The sequence below is a fragment of the Leucoraja erinacea genome, chromosome 2 (assembly GCF_028641065.1).
Source record: "Leucoraja erinacea ecotype New England chromosome 2, Leri_hhj_1, whole genome shotgun sequence".
Classification (NCBI taxonomy): domain Eukaryota; kingdom Metazoa; phylum Chordata; class Chondrichthyes; order Rajiformes; family Rajidae; genus Leucoraja; species Leucoraja erinaceus.
The window spans coordinates 3871242-3890620 of record NC_073378.1 but is presented as its reverse complement, the minus strand read 5'-3'; the positions used below and the strand labels follow the sequence as shown (position 1 = coordinate 3890620).

At 44.6% G+C, this 19379-nt stretch overlaps 1 protein-coding gene across 1 annotated transcript in view; it reads left to right on the top strand.

The window, feature by feature from the left end:
* Positions 1–2265: 2265 nt before the first annotated feature.
* si:dkey-118j18.2 (uncharacterized) overlaps positions 2266–19379 on the top strand; it is a 55081-nt gene continuing 37967 nt past the window's right edge. Inside the window, exon 1 of the mRNA XM_055650946.1 lies at positions 2266–2495. The gene's annotated coding sequence lies outside the window, so the exon portion shown is untranslated. The remainder of the gene's footprint in view (positions 2496–19379) is intronic.

The following is a 19379-nucleotide window of genomic DNA, read 5'->3' as shown; positions in this document are numbered from 1 at the left end:
TGAACTGTGTTATTTAGGAAAACAGTTCTTTTAGAATCAAGTTACCATGCCTTGAAGAAATGAGTAGTAGATAAATAGATAAATAGACTAATAGATAAATATGACCAATTCTTAAGGAGTTGGTCTCCTTTCATCGACTTTTTGGAATCATGTGATGCAGCGGTACCGTAAAGATTGCTGATTTCAGTTCATGACGTGGATAGATCTACATCTCCGAATACAGATTTGAAAAATTCTCTTTTAAGGGGCCTTCTCTTCTATTTCTACTTTCCACTTTTTATTTTTTAATTTTTTATATACACACTTCACGTTTTTCTACTCTCTACCATCTATTTTTCCACTTTTTCTTCTTTTTATTGTTTTCTTTTTCTTGTCTTGCTTACTTCCTTCTCATAACATAAAACTAGAGGTTGTACATAGAATGGATTACGGTATGACATAGTTGGCACCTAAAATTAGGTTCCACTGTACTGTTTTGTACTGTATTAACTTCTAATAAAATAAACAAAAAAAAAAGAATCAAGTTATCAGCCTGAACATGCCTGCAATTGAAATGCTTAATTGAAGTATTGAATGAATTATAAAGATAGAGGAAGAAATGAGGATAAGCAATTAGCGAGGCCCAAAGAAAGCTCTTTCAGAGCAAGGAGAGGCTGTGGCATTGGAGGACATGAACTGTTAGTATAAAGAAAAGAAGACTTTCATGTTGAAGGTCTTGTAATTGATAATGGATGTGACCGTTAAAACTCTGGGACACTTGCTAGGTTGTGGTTTTACTTAGAAACATAGAAAATGTGCAGGAGGAGGCCATTTGGCCCTTCCAGCCAGCACCGCCATTCATTGTGATCACGGCTGATCATCCACAATCGTCCCCTATCAATAACCCGTGCCTGCCTTCTCCCCATATCCCTTGACTCCACCAGCACCTAGAGCTCTATCTAGCTCTTTTTTTAATTCATCCAGTGAATTGGCCTCCACTGCCCTCTGTGGCAGAGAATACCACAAATTCACAACTCTCTGGGTGAAAAAGTTTTTTTCTCATCTCAGTATTAAATGACCTCCCCTTTATTCAGACTGTGGCCCCTGGTTCTGGATTCCCCCAACATTGCGAACATTTTTCCTGCATCTAGCTCGTCCAGTCATTTTTTAACTTTATGTGTTTCTATAAGATCCCCTCTTATGCTAAATTTCAATGAATACAAGCCCAGTCTTTCCAATCTTTGCTCATATGGCAGTCCCACCATCCCGGGGATTAATCTGGTGAACCTACACTGCACTGCCTCAATAACAAGGATGTCTTTCCTCAAATTAGGAGATCAAAACTGCACACAATACTCCAGGGTAGACAAAAATGCTGGAGATACTCAGCGGGTGCAGCAGCATCTATGGAGCGAAGGAAATAGGTAACGTTTCGGGCCGAAACCCTTCTTCAGACTGAAACTTTCGGCCCGAAACGTTACCTATTTCCTTCGCTCCATAGATGCTGCTGCACCCGCTGAGTTACTCCAGCATTTTTGTGTACCTTCGATTTTCCAGCATCTGCAGTTCCTTCTTGAACACAATACTCCAGATGTGGTCTCACCAGGGGACTGTACAACTGCAGATGTACTTGCCATATTAATAATGTCAATATTTGTTTTCGAATACATAAATAATGTAATTATACGGAGTAGAACTACGCATGAGCCGAACTGAGAGGCAGCAAGTCCTTGTAGCTCCGAGTTTTGTTTTAGTGTTTTAATGTTTTAATGTGTTTTGTTTAGTGTTTTATTTAGTTTTGTTTAGTTTTTTGTGAAGGACAAGGACAAGGACTTGGATACAAGTCCTTGTAGCTCAGAGTTTTGTTTTTTTAATTGTTAATTATTGGTCTTTTTAAGTATTTATTGCTCTCGGGTAGTGTCCACCAAAGATCCTATAGCAGCTATAGGATCTTTGGTGTCCACGGTGTATTCTATGTATTTTCTGTCTGCGTTCGTTTTGAATCTGTGGGTTTGTTGGTTGGGGGCTTCTGGACATCTGAATTTCCCTGAGGGGATCAATAAAGTATTTATTATTATTATTATTATTATAGATAATTTTAAGTGTGCGAAAGAATCAATGCTTTCGGGGACTTTCCACAATGCAATAGATGTAACTTAGTGCGTGTGTGTGTGTGTTGATCCAGTTGCAGTGTGGCTGCGCCAGTCCAGGTGCGGCAGCACGGATAGGAGGTTTCGGTATTTCGGACTCCTCTTTCCCTCGCTCCTCCCTCCCTCCCTGTATCTCGGATTTATGAAACACTCCGTGCATTAGACCAACGTAGCGACGGGGAGAGGTGGCACCGCGGTGTAAGCGTGGGGGTCGGGCTTGGAGAGAGAGAGAGAGAGAGAAAAACATGTCATCAAATATCCTGTGAGCTGCTTGACTTTCCACCAGCGGGCGAGACAAAGGACGAGGTCTGCTCAATGTGACCGGAGAGGAAAGGCACGGAGTCTGCGAGCGGAGCCGACTTTAACGTGAGTGCAAGAGAGGGGGGAATGGAATGGAATTGCAACATACGATTCTTTCCTTTGTTATCACCATGGGGGTAATAATGGGGGTGGAACGAAGCCTTTGTCCTCCCATTCCATTGTGGGATCCAGAAATTGGGCCGGATACATAATTTTGTTACATTAGTAAAAAGTATCGCTGGTAAGTATATCTCAATTTCCTCCCTGGAAATTTCCAGTTGAACAGCCTATTCTTAATTCTCTTAAAACTGGGTACATTTTGACATCATGACTTGAAGCTGGACACAAAATGTTACCCTGTGTTTAAGAAGGAACTGCAGATGCTGGAGAATCGAAGGTTACACAAAAAAGCTGGAGAAACTCAGCGGGTGCAGCAGCATCTATGGAGCGAAGGAAATAGGCGACAAAATGTTACCCTTTCTGGCTTAAGTCCCCCCTCCACCACCTCCAGTTTAAATTCCATATGGAATATTTTGGAGGACCAAGAAACCAAGCATCTGCAGTTCTTTCTTACTACTATGACTTGAAGCTGTATTGGTTGTAAAATGTAAATGGAAACAACAATGTCACATCTTTTTGTATATCATTTGTAGAATATATTTCTATCAATTGTTACAGCAAAAATGACAGAATTCTGTGCGATTTTGGTTTGAAAAGAATTTAGCATGATTATTTTCAGTATTCATATTTTGTGTTGAATGAGACAAACAAACTAACCATGTACATCTGAAAGACAAAAGCAAAGGTTTTTTTGCATCCGATTTTAAATTTCATTGTAAAGTGGGGTGCGCTTCTAATGTGTGTGTGTGTGACAGTGTTATTTATATTCAAATCATTGTAGCAGGACTGTACCTACTCGGTTTACTAGGGTATTTAAGTGGGAATGTACCCAAATACCCGATGAAAGGAATGGAACTGGTCATGTGTATTATTTTTGTGCCAGTTTTATTACGTTCACTGACCATGGGTTTTCCGACACAGGGATTTCCAACCAACAGATACTTATTTGGGCACTTCCTGTTTGACATGAGTCAAACAGCACTCTCTTGGGTCTTTGTGAAAGTGAAGTGTGTGTGTGTGTGGGTGAATTAGTAATTTAATCTTTAAGGCTAACATTTAAATTGCAAAGCGAAAACTAGGAGGTTTGGAACCACAAGACACAAAGGTAGTTCTTTGGGCGATTGTTCTCTCTGCGGCAACTCCGAGAAATGACAATCCAACTGCTTGTATGTATATATTCATAATCACTGTTACAGTATTTGAGCCATTTTCCCATCAAATTGCTGTCAACTCCCAGAGCATTCCCATCCGTCTCATTCTCCAAATTGGGTTGCTGTCTCTTTTGTGCCCATTAATTTCCCCCACACATTCTTTCCATTCCACCCCCACAAGGAGCAATTTGTAGTCACCAACTTAATTTCTAACCAGCACATCTTTAGAATGTGGGAGGACACTCAGAGGATCGCAAGGAAACCCATGCAGTCACTGGAAGAATGTTTACCTCGCACAGCGCTAGTTGTCGGGATCAAATCCTGGGCTGCTTGAGCAGTACAGCAGCCTAAGTGATGTGCCATTGTGCCACCAATAACTCCTTCATAGCCAATACCACAGGAGCAGCTCAAGGCTGTGTGCTCAGTTCCCTGCTCTACTCTCTCTATACCCACCACTGAGTCGTCCAACACAGTTCCAACTGGATCTTTAATTTTGTCAACGACGCCACTGCTGTTGGTCGAATTACCGGTAATGACTCGGAGTAGAGGAGGGAGATCGGTCGTCAGATTTGAATGATGCCAGAACAACAACCTTGCTTTCAAAGTCGGTAAAACCAAGGAGCTGATTATTATGCCCTACCTTCACCAAATATTATCTTGGAAACTTTACAATCGGGTTTCAGGGCCCTCCACAGCACACAGTCTGCCTTGTTGAAGGTACATAATGACCTACTGCTCACTGTTTACTCCGGCGACTGTGCAATCCCGCTCCTTCTTGACCTCAGCGCAGCATTTGATACTGTCGACCACACCATCCTAATTGACGGTCTCCGATACGGGCCTGGTATTGATGGCACTGCCTTGAGCTGGTTCATCTCCTACCTCAAAGGTAGGAGTTTCTCCACTAACATAGGCAACTCTTTCCCCTCCCCAGCCAGCCTCTGCTGCGGGGTTCCACAAGGCTGAAACATTTCCTTCCATTGCTATGCAGACGATACGCAACTCTATTTCCCCCTGAAGCCCAAAAACCGATAAAATCTACTTAACTTTACCCACTGCCTTGAGGATATAAAGTGTTGGATGGCCCAGAACTTCCTCCAACTAAATGAGAATAAGTCTGAGGTCATCCTTCTCGGCCCCTCGGACTCAATCAAAACAATAGCAGGCAGCCTTGGAAGTCTTACCCCACTACTCAAACCTCACATCAAAAACCTTGGCGTGATATTTGACTCGGCATTGAAATTTGACAAACAAGTCAATGTCGTGGTGAAAGCTAGCTTCTTCCAGCTTCGGACGATAGCTAAAATAAAACAATTCCTCCAGTTTGATGACCTCGAAAAGATCATCCACACATTTATCTCCTCCCGCCTCGATTACTGCAACTCCCTTTACACAGGCATCAGCCAATCTTCCCTGTCCCGCCTGCAACTGGTCCAAAACGCCGCAGCGAGACTCCTGACGGGCACCGGAAAAAGGGCCCACATCACCCCGATCCTGGCCTCTCTCCACTGGCTCCCTGTGCGGTTCCGAATACATTTCAAGATCCTTCTTTATGTCTACAAAGCCCTTAACGGGCTTGTCCCCGCCTACATCAAAAGTCTGCTCACCCACCACACCACCTCCAGGTCCCTCAGATCGGCCGACTTGGGGTTGCTGAATATCCCGCGGTCTAGGCATAAGCTCAGGGGCGACCACGCCTTTGCGGTTGCAGCTCCTAGACTGTGGAACAGCATCCCTCTTCCCATCAGAACTGCCCCCTCCATCGACTCCTTTAAGTCGAGACTTAAAACTCATCTTTACTCTCAAGCCTTTCGTGACGTCCTCTGAGGGAGGGCTACATGTATGTATTTATGTATGTACTTAATCTATGAACCAATGTTGTATAACGTTAGTACCTCCACCAATGTAAAGCACTTTGGTCAACGAGAGTTGCTTTTTAAATGTGCTATAGAAATAAAAGTGACTTGACTTGATTAATTTTACAAGAGGAAGACAGAGGAGCCACACACCTTCCTTTGACAGGGTCAATGGTGGAGAGATATTTGTACCTAGTACTTTGAGGCATCGTAAAGAAAGTCCATTTATGCCGCTACTTCCATAGAAGATTGAGGCAATACGGCATGTCGACAAATGCTCTCTTGAACTTCTACAAGTGTACAGTAGTGAGCATATTGCCTGGTTGGATCTTAGCCTAGTATGACAATTCCAACATCCAGGACGGAATGGGATTACAAAAAATGGTGGACACTGCATGGTGCATCATGGGTACTGACCACCCCACCATCGAAGGGGGCAATGGTAAGGCAGCGAACATCGTCAAGGACTCGAACTACCCAGGCCACGCTCTCATTTCACTCCTGCCATCAGGAAGAAGGTATAGGAATCTGAAAACGATAACCTCCATGTTCTGGAACAAATTCTTCCCAATGACTTTCAGACTATTGAACACTCTGGCACCAACTAAACTTTGAACTACAAACTCTCTTGGTTGCATTAGGGACTTTGGCCTTTTTGTTTTGCACTATTATTATTAATAATAATAATAATACATTTTATTTGTTGGGCGCCTTTCAGACATCTCAAGGACACCTTACATAGATTAACAGGGATATAAACATATAATCAGAGTAAAATAAATAATAAAGACATCACAGAGACACAAACTAAAAACAGAATTCAGTCCAAAAACAGAAAGTCAAAAGCACAATGTGAAGAGAGAGCAGCGGCAGCTAAAGCGCGCCAGCGTCCACTCTCTCTTCACGGCAGCCATCTTGGACAAAGACTAACAGGATTACGTAGAGACAGAAAATCATCCCCCCACAATGGATACCACTGTGGGGGAAGGCACAATGTCCAGTCCCCAACCCCAAATTCACCCAAACCCAAATAAAATTGCCCCCTTCCCGCCACATTAAAAAGTCAATTTCTCCAAACGGACGAGACAGGACTAACTAAAAAAATTTTTTTTAAATAGCGAGTTTAACGGACGGCTGCTGGTTAGCAGCCGTTCCTCCAAGATGGCTCCTCCTCGAGTTATTGAGTTTTTAATTCCTTTAACTTTTTTGTTTATTATATATTTTGAGCACTGTTTAGAAAATCTGTTATACTGCTGCAAGAATGTCTGTTCCATTTTTGGTACATATGACAATTATACTCTTTGACTCTTGGACCATTGAACCACCTGTATTCCCCTGCTCTTTCCATAAGGTGAGAATGGGTGGATTCACTTTGGGTGGATTTAAAATCTGAGATGAGGTTTGTTTCTTACCAAGATTAAATAGCCTGTTGAGCAGTTACCTGCTGCATACTCATCTTTTTAAAAACTAATTTCCCAGACTGTGGGGCGGTGTGGAGATTCTTAGCTATTTGCAGAAACATATAAACATAGAAAATAGGTGCTGGAGTAGGCCATTCAGCCCTTCGAGCCTGCACCGCCATTCAATATGATCATGGCTGATCATCCAACTCGGTATCCTGCATCTGCCTTCACTCCATACCCCCTGATCCCTTTAGCCTCAAGGGCCACATCTAACTCCTTCTTAAATATAGCCAATGAACTGGCCTCAACTACCTTCTGTGGCAGTGAATTCCACAGATTCACCACTCTCTGTGTGGGAAAAATTCTCATCTCGGTTTTAAAGGATTTCCCCCTTATCCTTAAACTGTGACCCCTTGTTCTGGACTTCCCCAACATCGGGACCAATCTTCCTGCATCTAGCCTGTCCAACCCCTTAAGAATTTTGTAAGTTTCTAAAAGATCCCCCCTCAATCTTCTAAATTCTAGCGAGTACAAGCCGAGTCTATCCAGTCTTTCTTCATATGAAAGTCCTGCCTGAGAGGATGTTCGCACCAGTTTGGAGGAATGATTGATCTGATAGAAGAGTAGATTTACTGATTGATTTGTTTTCTATAATGCATTTGTGTATTTTCCTGCTTGTATGACTTTCTTGTAATGTCCACATACTCATCCCTCCAGATAGTATATTAAATGCAAATAGATTTATCTTTACTGCAAATCAAGATGTTAGTCATCAACTAATGTAGGGGAGAGTAAGTGTTTATTTCTAACTGTGGGTGGGGGTGACCTTTTAACAAAGCCCATAACTCATCATACGTTGTGGGTGCATAATTTGCTATATTTGTATCGGATATTAGGAGCTTTTTTGGAAAGCTTTTTCAAAAAGCTTCCTTGCACCAGGGGGCATCTGTGGGGAACATATTGGACCAGGACCTTCAGTCTGAAGAATCCTGACGGATCCTGACCCATAATGTTGTCTGTCCATTCCCTCTGACAATGTTGCCTGAGCTGCTGAGTTGCATTGGCACTTTGGTAATTAGGACTTGGTTTTGGATATTTAACTGCGATGTGTATTGTACTCGATGTTGGTGCGGTTGTGCTTGGAGCACTGTGCTCAGTTTTGGTTTCCCTGCTTTATGAAATATGCCATTAAGCTGGAAAGAGAGGCGAGAAGATTTATGAGGAAGTTGCCATGACTTGAGGACCTGACCATGCAAAGTCTTTTTCCCCTTAGTAGGGGAATTGAGAACTGGAGGGCATAGGTTTAGGGCGAGAGGGGAAAAATCGAATAGGAATTTGGCAGACAATGTTTTCACAGTGTGGAAGGCACTGCCAGAGGAGGTAATTATGGCAAGTCCAGTAACAACATTTGAAGGACATTTGGACAGGTTCAATGTCACTCCACCCGATTCTGCTGCTTTTGCACTGACAATTTAATAACTGGCACTGAGTAATAACTCTGGCACTGGCTCAGGCCAGTTGCCCTGGACATTTTATGACTGTTTTTTTACTTGTATTTTAATGTTGCTCTTTTTTACCTGCACTTTTTTGAACTATTCGTACTGTTTTTATCAGGAACTGGATTGTTTTTTTTTATCATTTTTATTTATGCGTGAAATGTTTAAGTTTTTATTTGCGATGCTCCAGTATTCCCTGGGAAACGTCTTCTCATTTTGATACAAGATACAAGATACATTTAATTGTCATTTGGACCCCTTGAGGTCCAAACGAAATGCTATTTTTGTCTGCAGCCATTACATCTTTTTGGAAAGCTTTTTCGAAAACTTCAACACCAGGGGGTATCTTGGGGAACATATTGGACCATCACATTCATCTGATGGAAGGCCAAATCCTGACCCATAATGTCTCCACTGCACATTCCCTCCCCCCCCACAATGTCAGCCTCAAAGTCAAAACCCCCGGCTGGCACTGGCAATTGGACTTGGCCATTAAAGCCATGCCGGGTGTATGCGAGGTCGCACACCGGGTCGGTTGCTGTTAGAGCCCCCGTGCGTGCGGTTTCCCTGCAGATGAAAGCCATTATGGAAAAGCCTCGCGGGGTGGGTGCTGTAAAGGCCCCGCTCTCCAGGAGCTCTTCAACCCCGCAACTCGGGCGGGGGGGTCGCCGTTGCGAGAGCCCTGAAAAGCGGTCTCCCTCCAGGGATCCGCGGGAATTCCCGGTGCCAGAGGGCACAGACCTGCCGTTGGAGCCTCCGAAAAATCTAATAGCAGCAGCAGCAGCAGACAATGTTCAGCGCTCCTCCACCACTCCAGAGGAGGTAATTATGGCAAGTCCAGTAACAACATTTGAAGTCGTTTGCACCGGAGTCCCCGTCTTCTTCCTGATGGTTGCCGCTCCTCACTGCGGCCCCAACGACAACGGAAACTGAGTAATAAAAAAAGGTTGGGTCTCCAGGCCAGTTCCCCTGGATTTAAAAACTGTTTTTACTTGTATTTTAATGTTGCTCTTTTACCTGCACTTTTTTGAACTATTCGTACTGTTTTTATCAGGAACTGGATTGTTTTTTTTTTAATCATTTTTATTTATGCGTGAAATGATTAAGTTTTTATTTGCAATGCTCCAGTATTCCCTGGGAAACGTCTTCTCATTTTGCACTGTACAACTGCTGCTTTGCAAGATGACAATAAAGGTTGATAATGATAATGTTTGGGAGGAAGACCTATTATTTATTTACTTGCCTCTGTACTTCACAATTTGAGATTTGTAATAGAAAAATCCACATGTGGTTAAAGTGCACATTGTCAGATTTAATAAAGGCCGTTTTTATACATTTTGGTTTCACCGTGTAGAAATTACAGCAGTGTACAAGCTAAAGATGGCTGCGATACAGGCCTGGCAGAGCATCTCCAGAGAAGGCACCCAGCAACTGGTGATGTCCATGAATCACAGACTTCAAGCAGTCATTGCATGCATAGGATATGCAACAAAATACTAAAACATGACTACTTTCATTTACCTGACACTGCTGTGTCCCAAACATTCTGGTGCCATGAAATGGGGGGACTATGTATAAACACAGCTGTAATCTCTACATGGTGAAACCAAAATGTATAAAAATGGCCTTTATTTAAAATCTGACAATGTGCACTTTAACCACATGTGATTTTTTTTTTTTCTATTACAAATCTCAAATTGTGGAGTACAGAGACAAATAAACAAATGATGGGTCTTTGTCCCAAACATTATGGATATAATGCATTGTATATGGATAGTAACAGTTTAGAGGGTTGCGGACAAATAGGGCTAGTTTAGATGGGGCATCATAGTCTGTATGCACGAGTTGGTCTGAAGAGTATGTTTCAATGCACAATGACTCATATAAGACTTCTGGGCTGTGTATTGCCCAAAGACCATCCATTGCGCCTCATGGGTATAATTCATGTACTAGTCGGTGATATTATCTTTGTAGTTCACAGCCTTTGCACATTTGTTCAATGAGTTGGGGCTGATGCATAAAAGCCCTGTTGGTTGCAGGAAGTTTGTTTAAAAAAATTAATTGAACACCAGCATAACTTGTATGTTTATTTTAAATGTCTTTCTAATTCTCATTTATTTCAAAGAGACAATGTCTGAAGAATGGTCTCGACCCGAAACCCCACCCATTCCTTCTCTCCAGACATGCTGCCTGAGTTACTCCAACATTTTGTGTCTATCTTTGGTTTAAACCAGCATCTGCATTTCCATCCTACACATGAGTTATATTAATAGATTAATCAGCAAAACTGGCAACCAATTCGATGCGTGCGTCTACTATTTCATTTTATTATTGCAACAGTGAAAAGTCAGGCACAGCAGAAGTATGAAGCAATGTAAAAACCGTAAAGATTTTGTGGATAGAATATGAGATGGCGAAGGAGATGCTGGGCTTGTTAGCCAGGGACTAAACTTGAAAAGGGTAGCTGGTGAAAATGTACGTGGAATCCAAAGAGCAGTTTTGAACTGAATATTGTTGGAAGAATATGTTGATTTCTGAGAATTTAATCTTTTGAGTTTTGGAATGAGAGCAAAGCTACTGTGGAAGGGTTAAATTCTGAAGGCTGGTTGCGTTTCTGGTTTGTTTTGATGAAAATATTATTGAAATGCAAAAGAGCTGATAGATTAGATAAGAGGAAACTATTTCAGCTGGTTGTGTCCAATACCAGCGATCAAAGCCTAAAAATTAGCACCCAATCTTTCAAACTTGCTAGATGCAGGAAGATTGTTCCCGATGTTGGGGAAGTCCAGGACAAGGGGTCACAGTTTAAGGATAAAGGGGAAATCTTTTAGGACCGAGATGAGAAAAACATTTTTCACACAGAGAGTGGTGAATCTGTGGAATTCTCTGCCACAGAACGTAGTTGAGGCCAGTTGATTGGCTATATTTAAGAGGGAGTTAGATGTGGCCCTTGTGGCTAAAGGGATCAGGGGGTATGGAGAGAAGGCAGGTACAGGATACTAAGTTGGATGATCAGCCATGATCATATTGAATGGCGGTGCAGGCTCGAATGGCCGAATGGCCTACTCCTGCACCTATTTTCTATGTTTCTAAGAGTGAAATTGAGAAGCAATTTTACATGCAAAAGGTTATAGATGTTTGGCATTTCTACCAACGGCCGATGGTTGATATTTGCTGATCAGTCATTTGCTGATCTTTACTTTGAGATGGTACATCAACAAGATGTTATTATATGATAGAAAAAGACCAGAGGGTTAAATGACCTCCTCCTTTTCCTGTGAACCAACACCAGTTCCGATGCATGATATTGGGCCAATATGACTGGGAAAGCTATTTGACACACAGTAGTGCTGTAGAGACGAATAATATATATTTATACCAGAATAATATAAAATTTGAATACAAGAATACAAGTAATATATATTTAATATCTGGAATTAAAATGTAATGTATCTGGTATACTTTGTAGAATTAAAATGTAATGTATCTGGTATACTTTGTAGTTTATTACTAAAAATGTAAAGGATAGAAGAAAAGAAAAATAACAAGGTCAGAATTGTCAGAAGGTAGACAAAAATGCTGGAGAAACTCAGCGGGTGAGGCAGCATCTACGGGGCGAAGGAATAGGTTTTAGTGGCCTGAGAAACGACTACTGGAGTTTTCAACAGATCTTTATTCGAAAGTTCAAGTTGCAGCATACAGGTTTATCAGACACGTCTGCCCACATCGGTGGTCAGCGCTGAACTAAACGCGCACAAAGGGGAAAACCGCGCAAAAACAACAGCTCCTCCCGAGTCACGTGACCGCGGCTTCCGAACGCTGGGTTCGATATCTGCGTGCGCTAGCAGGCGCCGCTACAAGGTGACGTTTTGAGTCGAGACTCTTCTTCAGATTGTGGAGGTGGGGGGGGCAGCGGGAAGAAGAAGGAAAAGAGGCGGAGACAGTAGGCTGTGGGAGAGCTGGGATGGGGAGGGGAAGGAGGGAGAAAGCAAGGACTACTTGAAATTGGAGAAGTCAATGTTCATACCACTGGGGTGTAAACTACCCAAGCAAAATCTCCTCAAGGTAGATGCCAGTGCTTCCTGTAGTGGCTGAATCTCCAACGAGGGGATACGGTTTTGTTATTGGGGGCTGTCCTTTAAAACAGGAGTGTAGGAACTTCAGTTTGGTTTATTGTCACGTGTACTGAGGTACAGTGAAAAGCTTTTTATTGCATGCTAACCAATCAGCAGAAAGACAATACATGATTACAATCAATCCATTTACAGTGTATAGATTCATGATAAGGGAATAACGTTTAGTGCAAGGTAAAGCCAGCAACGTCCAGTCAAGGATAGTCCGAGGGACATCAAAGAGGTAGATAGTAGTTCAGCACTGCTCTTAGGTTGTGGTAGGATGGTTTCAGTTGCCTGATAACAGCTGGGAAGAAACTGTCCCTGAATCTGGTGGTGTGTGTTTTCACACTCTATACCTTTCCCCTGATGAGAGAGGGAAGAGGGAGTGGCCTGTCCTTGATTATGCTGCTGGCCTTGCCGAGACAGCAGGAGATATAAATGGAATCAATGGAAGGGAGGCTGGTTTGTGTGATGGCCTGGCCTGTGTTCACAATTCGCTGCAATTTCTTATTGCTCAGATGGAGCTGTTCCCATTCCAAGCCCACAAGTAACAACATGACATACAATGACAGTTACAAATCACTCCGAAAACACTAAACATTAATAATAATAAAACATTAATGATTAAACACCATTGATCAAGCATGTGAACCAAAAAAATTCCAGATCAAAGGGAGACTACAGGTTTTTGGCTGTTGAGTAGAGCAACTACTCGTGGAGAAAAACGTTTTATGTCTGGCTGTGGCAGCTTTTCCAGCCCGGAGTCGCCTTCCAGAGGGGAGTGATTCAAAGAGTTTGTGGCCAGGGTGAGAGGGGTCAGAGATGATCTTGCCCGCTCGCTTCCTGGCCCGTGCAGTGTACAGTTCATCAATGGAGGGAAGATTGCAGCCAATAACCTTCCCTGCTGATCGGACGATTTGCTGCAGCCTCCAGGTGTCGTGCTTGGTGGCTGAGCCAAACCAGACCATGATGGAGAAGGTGAGAACAGACTCTACGATAGCCGTATAGAATTGGACCATCATTGCCTGTGGCAGATTGTGTTTCCTCAGCTGCCGTAGGAAGTACATCCTACGTTGTGCCTTTTTGACTGTGGAGTTGATGGTAGCCCCCCACTTAAGGTCCTTGGAGATGATGGTTCCCACGAACGTAAAAGACTCCACTGGATTATAAACAGGACTGTGGGTCCCCATCCTACCCCTTCCAAAGTCCACAATCAGTTTCTTGGTTTTGCTGGTGTTGAGGGCCAGGTTATTGTGCTGGCACCATTTGGTCAATCGGTCGATCTCATTTCTATACTCTGACTCATCGCCATCAGTGATTCATCCCACGACAGTGATGTCATCGGCGAACTTGATGATGGAGTTCGCACCATGACCAGCTACCCAGTCATGAGGAAAGAGTGAGTACATCAGGGGGCTGAGCACGCAGCCTTGATGTGCTCCCGTGATGATTGTTATCGAGGATGACACATTTCCACCAATACGGACAGACTGTGGACTGTGGATGAGGAAGTCGAGGATCCAATTGGAGAGGGAGTGCTGGGGGTAATTTGGCGGAGCAGGCAGCATCTCTAGACGAAAGGAATAGGTGACGTTTCGGGTCTCTACCCAAAACATTACCTATTCCTTTTTTCCAGAGATGCTGCCGTACCTGCTGAGTTACTCAAGCCATGTGTGTCTACCTTCTATTTCCTTGTATTTTTAGAATTAAGTGGCTGATAACTTGTTGCTAAAATAACTTTGTTTTCCTAAATAACACAGTTCATTCCCATAACATTGATAGATGTGCTTAATCCGCTTTCATCTGTGTAAGACTGAAGTAAAGTACAGGTGCACAACCTTTTATCCGAAAGCCTTGGGACCAGACACTTTTCGTAATTCAGAATTTTTCGGTTTCCGGAATGGAAGATTTTTAGCGTAGATTTTAACGGCTGGCTCAGTGGTAGAGTGCTCGGCTCGTATCCGTCAGGTCGCGAGTTTGCGCCTCGATCCCGGCAGTTACTCGATCGCGAGTTTGAGTCTTCAATGTAGGTTTTTCTTGCAGAATAGGAGAGAATAGGGAGGGTTAGGCTGGGATCCTTCTCTGCGAGATGATCTTAGTGCGGGAGACAAGTGTAGGAGAGGTGTACTGACTGTGTGGGCAGAACTTTGGAAGTGATTGCCCACCATTCTCAAAAGCCGCTGTGTCTCCCTGTCCCTTCACCTCCAGAGGAATCCGCTGCCCGATGGGCCGCTATGGCGACAAGTGGCAGTTCGCCCACAGCCCGAGCTGCGCCCCCTCATCCGCAACCCGGGTTCCTCTGGAGTTGGAGCGGGGCTGGGCTAGAGTTGTTGCTGGCTGTGAGTCTCTGGGATCTCCGTGCTTGCAGTGGGCCTGGGGGTCGGTGTCCCGATGAGGGGGCGCAGCTCGGGCTGTGGGCGAACTGCCACTTGTCGCTGTAGCGGCCCATCGGGGTGCGGCTTCTGGTGGTCCTGACGTCTCTCAGCTCCTGTCCACGGGGACGGCCGGAGACGTCAGGACCAACAGGAACCCACTCTCCGATGCGCCGCTACAGCGACAAGTGGCAGTTCTCCCACAGCCCGAGCTGCGCCCCCTCATCCGCAACCCGGGTTCCTCTGGAGTTGGAGCGGGGCTGGGCTAGAGTTGCTGCTGGCTGTGAGTCTCTGGGATCTCCGTGCTTGCAGTCGGTGTCCTGTTGGTCCTGACGTCTCCGGTCACCCCCCTGGACTGGAGCTGAGACTGGGAACTGTACCGCCCTTGCCCCCTCCCTCTGCAACTGCAAACAACCCCATTCTCCTGCTCACCTGCAAGGGCGGTACAGTTCCCAGCCTCAGCTCCTGTGGCCGGAGACGTCACAGCCCGAGCTGCGCCCCCTCATCCGCAACCCGGTTTCCTCTGGAGTTGGAGCGGGGCTGGGCTAGAGTTGCTGCTGGCTGTGAGTCTCTGGGATCTCCGTGCTTGCAGTCGGTGTCCCGTTGGTCCTGACGTCTCCGGTCACCCCCCTGTACAGGAGCTGAGACTGGGAACTGTACCGCCCTGCCCCCTCCCTCTGCAACTGCAAACAACCCCACAGTTCCCAGTCTCAGCTCCTGTACAGGGGGGTCGCTGGAGAGGTCACAGCCCGAGCCATCAGCTTCTGTCCCTACGGGGACAGCGGAGAGCGTGTTCCTCTGGAATTGGAACGGGGCTGGGCTGCTGCTGGCTGTGGGTCTCTGGGTTCTCCGTGCTTGCAGTGGGCCTGGGGGTCGGTGTCCCGTTGGTCCTGACGTATCCGGTGACTGGCACTAGCTCCGACGTGAAGACAGTGCAAAGCCCCCGCGCCGGTGCAATGAGCGGGGAGCTGGAGAGGGGAGGGAAGGGGTCACACACATGGCCGGGAAGCAGAGGGGTGTAGGTGGGGTGAAACTGAAGGGAGCGACAATTTGCTGCTGCCTGCCCGCTGAGTTAAAAAAGTTCCCACGCAAGACTCACGATACACTGTGTATCGTGAGTCTACCGTGGGAAGTTTTTAACCTCAGCGGGCAGGTAGCAGCATATTGTCAATTATTAACCCCCCCGCGCAATATACCCTCACATTCTCTTTTATGAATGGGGATTTAGTTCCCCTTTCTTCGAGGACCGACCAGAGGTTCCACTGTCACCTCTGCAGGCCGCCCTCGGTGAACGTCTTCAAGGACCTTTCTTCAAGGACTGAAAAAATGTCGCTATTCGGAGGTTTTCGTTATTTGGATCTTCGGATAAAAGGTTGTGCACCTGTACTTGGAAACATGGTGACAATGAAGAAGGTTCTCAACTCAAAACGTCGCCTGTCCATGTTCTCCAGAGATGCTGCCCGATCTGCTGAGTTACTCCAGCATTTGTGTCCTTTTGTGCACTTGTACAAAACCATAGTCAGTTTGATAGACTGGGTGACAGTAAAATCCCATATAAAATAGACTAGCAACCATGTATGTGATACTATGGGCTATTTGGGACTGCCATAGAAGGGTTGAGGCCTGGACAGATTATTTGGGATTTTAACGAATTATGTGTTCAAGCCCTGTCCCACGGTACGAGTTCATTCCAAGAGCTATCCCGAGTTTAAAAAAAAAATCAAACTCGTGGTAAGCACGGAGAATGAACATAGCGGGTACGTCGGAGCTCGGGGATGTCTCTTAGCGGCTCGTAACGCTAACGGCAGGTACTCGGGAAGACTCGCTAACGGCAGGCAAGCACGGGAAGACTCGTGACGATTTTTCAACATGTTGAAAAATGTCCACGAGAGCCCTGAGTACCGACGAGCGGTCCATTACCGTAAATCTCCGAGTTCGAATCGGGGGCAAACACGGGAGAGCTCTTGGAATGAACTCGTAATGTGGGACAGGGGTTTTAGGCTCGATGGACCAGGTGGCTGCCACCTTCTCCCATCTGTTGTTTCTGATGTTTATTCTGTCTGCGCATCACTGTGTTTGGGTCCCCAGCTGGAATGAATGTCACTGCTCTTTGTCCCTCTACAGTCTCTGGTAGCAAACAGCTTGGCTGATGAAGTCTCTTGAGTTGTGCTTTTCTCCTGAGATGAACTGGAAAGATGAGACCTGCCACACAAACTCGGTAACCCAGTCACCTTACCTGTCGCCCTCCCTTGCTAAACAGAATTGCTCACAGCGTTGAGGACCTGCTCACCCCCGAGTTGAGTTCCTGCCACCACTGAAATAATTAAACCTAAAATTAATTGTATTTGAAAGATACAATAATGCATGTCATAAGGAATAGGAGTAGAATTAGGCCATTTGGCCCATCAAGTTACTCTGCCATTCAATCATGGCTAATCTATATCTATCTCTCCCTCCTAACTCCATTCGCCTGCCTGCCTTCTCCCCATAACCTCAGCCTAGTTAACAAGGCTTTGATGTCAATGCAGTGCAAAGCATGGGCAAGGGAAAGAGGGAATGATGGAAGAAGTGAGAGATGGGAAAGGTTGACATCTTGTAGTAAAACAAAGAATTTAAACATTGAGGGATTGGGTGGAAGAAAGGGAAGGGGCTCGGGGAGTCAGATGAAGGAAGTGGTAAAAGGGATTTTGGTTCAGGTTTCAATATCGGCTCCAAACTTTTTTGAAAGTTGGATGAAACTATAGCCCAGGAATTTTTTTGATGACAAAATATTGTTCCCAGTCTTTGTTATACTGTTAACTTCCAATCACTTGTGTGATCATGGATCAATTCAATTTGCTTTCCATAACTACCTTGTGGCAGATTCAAATATTATAGTTCTCTAAAATTTGCTTTGTTTGGGCGACACAATGTCGCAGCAGTAGGGCTGCTGCATTACAACGTCAGACACCCGGGTTCTATCCAGACTATGAGTCCTGTCTGTACGGAGTTTGTTGTGTTCTCCCTGTGACTGCGTGGGCTTTCTCTGGGTGCCCTGGTTTCCTCCCACATTTCAAAGACAAGGATTTGTAGGTTAATTTGACTTCTGTAAATTGTACCTAGTGTGTCGGGTAGTGCAGGTGTATGGGTGATTGCTGGTCGGCGTGGAATCAGTGGGCCGATGGGCTTGTTTCCACACTTTTAAAGTCCAAAGAAAATGCTTGCAAATGGGTTTGGAATAAATTAGAAGCAAGTAATCTGTTTCGGACACAGTTTATGTCGGGAATGGGAAATAAACTGGATGCTATTTTGTTTGGAACCTCCAGCAAGGCTTCCGTATGGAGAAATAGAAACATAGAAAATAGGTGCAGGAGTAGGCCGGTGACGGTGACGTTTCGGGTCGAGACCCTTCTTCAGTCTAATTGGACCTGAAGCTTTCCAGGGAGAATGGCATGATGATGATGAGCATACAACATTTTGATTAAGACTGGAGATGATGGCTTTGATCTTCACAGTATTTAGTTTGGGGGGAAAAAACTCAGCTCAACCATTAATGAATATGGGATAAACATAGAAAATAGGTGCAGGAGTAGGCCATTCGGCCCTTCGAGCCTGCACCGCCATTCAATATGATCATGGCTGATCATCCAACTCAGTATCCTGTACCTGCCTTCTCTCCATACCCTCTGATCCCTTTAGCCACAAGGGCCACATCTAACTCCCTCATAAATATAACCAATGAACTGGCCTCAACTGCCTTCTGTTGCAGAGAATTCCACAGATTCACCACTCTCTGTGTGAAAAATGTTTTTCTCATCTTGGTCCTAAAAGATTTCCCCCCTTATCCTTAAACTGTGACCCCTTGTTCTCAACTTCCCCTGAGCAATCTTCCTGCATCTAGCCTGTCCAACCCCTTAAGAATTTTGTACGTTTCTATAAGACCCCCCCTCAATCTTCTAAATTCTAAATGGAATACCTGAGGACTGATTGTGTCAGATAAGGACCTGGTTGTTTGAACCAACTCCTGTAAACTAAGGACGTGGTCAATTTGTAGTTCTCTGTAAGAATTGTAAGACATAAAATAAAATGTATTTTGCGGTGGATGTGCCCGGCATCAAAATGATGCACAATCTCTGCACAGGAGGAAGAAATCTCTTGTAGGTGAAGGTTAAAGTTGCAAAATATCTGTAACTGTCAGCCACTTCTAGTGAGCAGACAATTGTCGTGCATCCCCTTGCAAGTTGTTGAAGGTCAGCAAAACCACAACGGAATAGAATATGCTAATACATAATTAATCACCTTCATGAAGCAACCAGAAACATATTTTTTCTTCACTTGCTGGAGAGAGTACAAAGACATGTTCGAATGTTTGCTGCTTTTTAAATTTTTTTTTTTTTTTTTTTTTTTTTTTTTTAATTTGCCCAGACTGCCAGTGTATTTGTTAATCCATTATAAAGC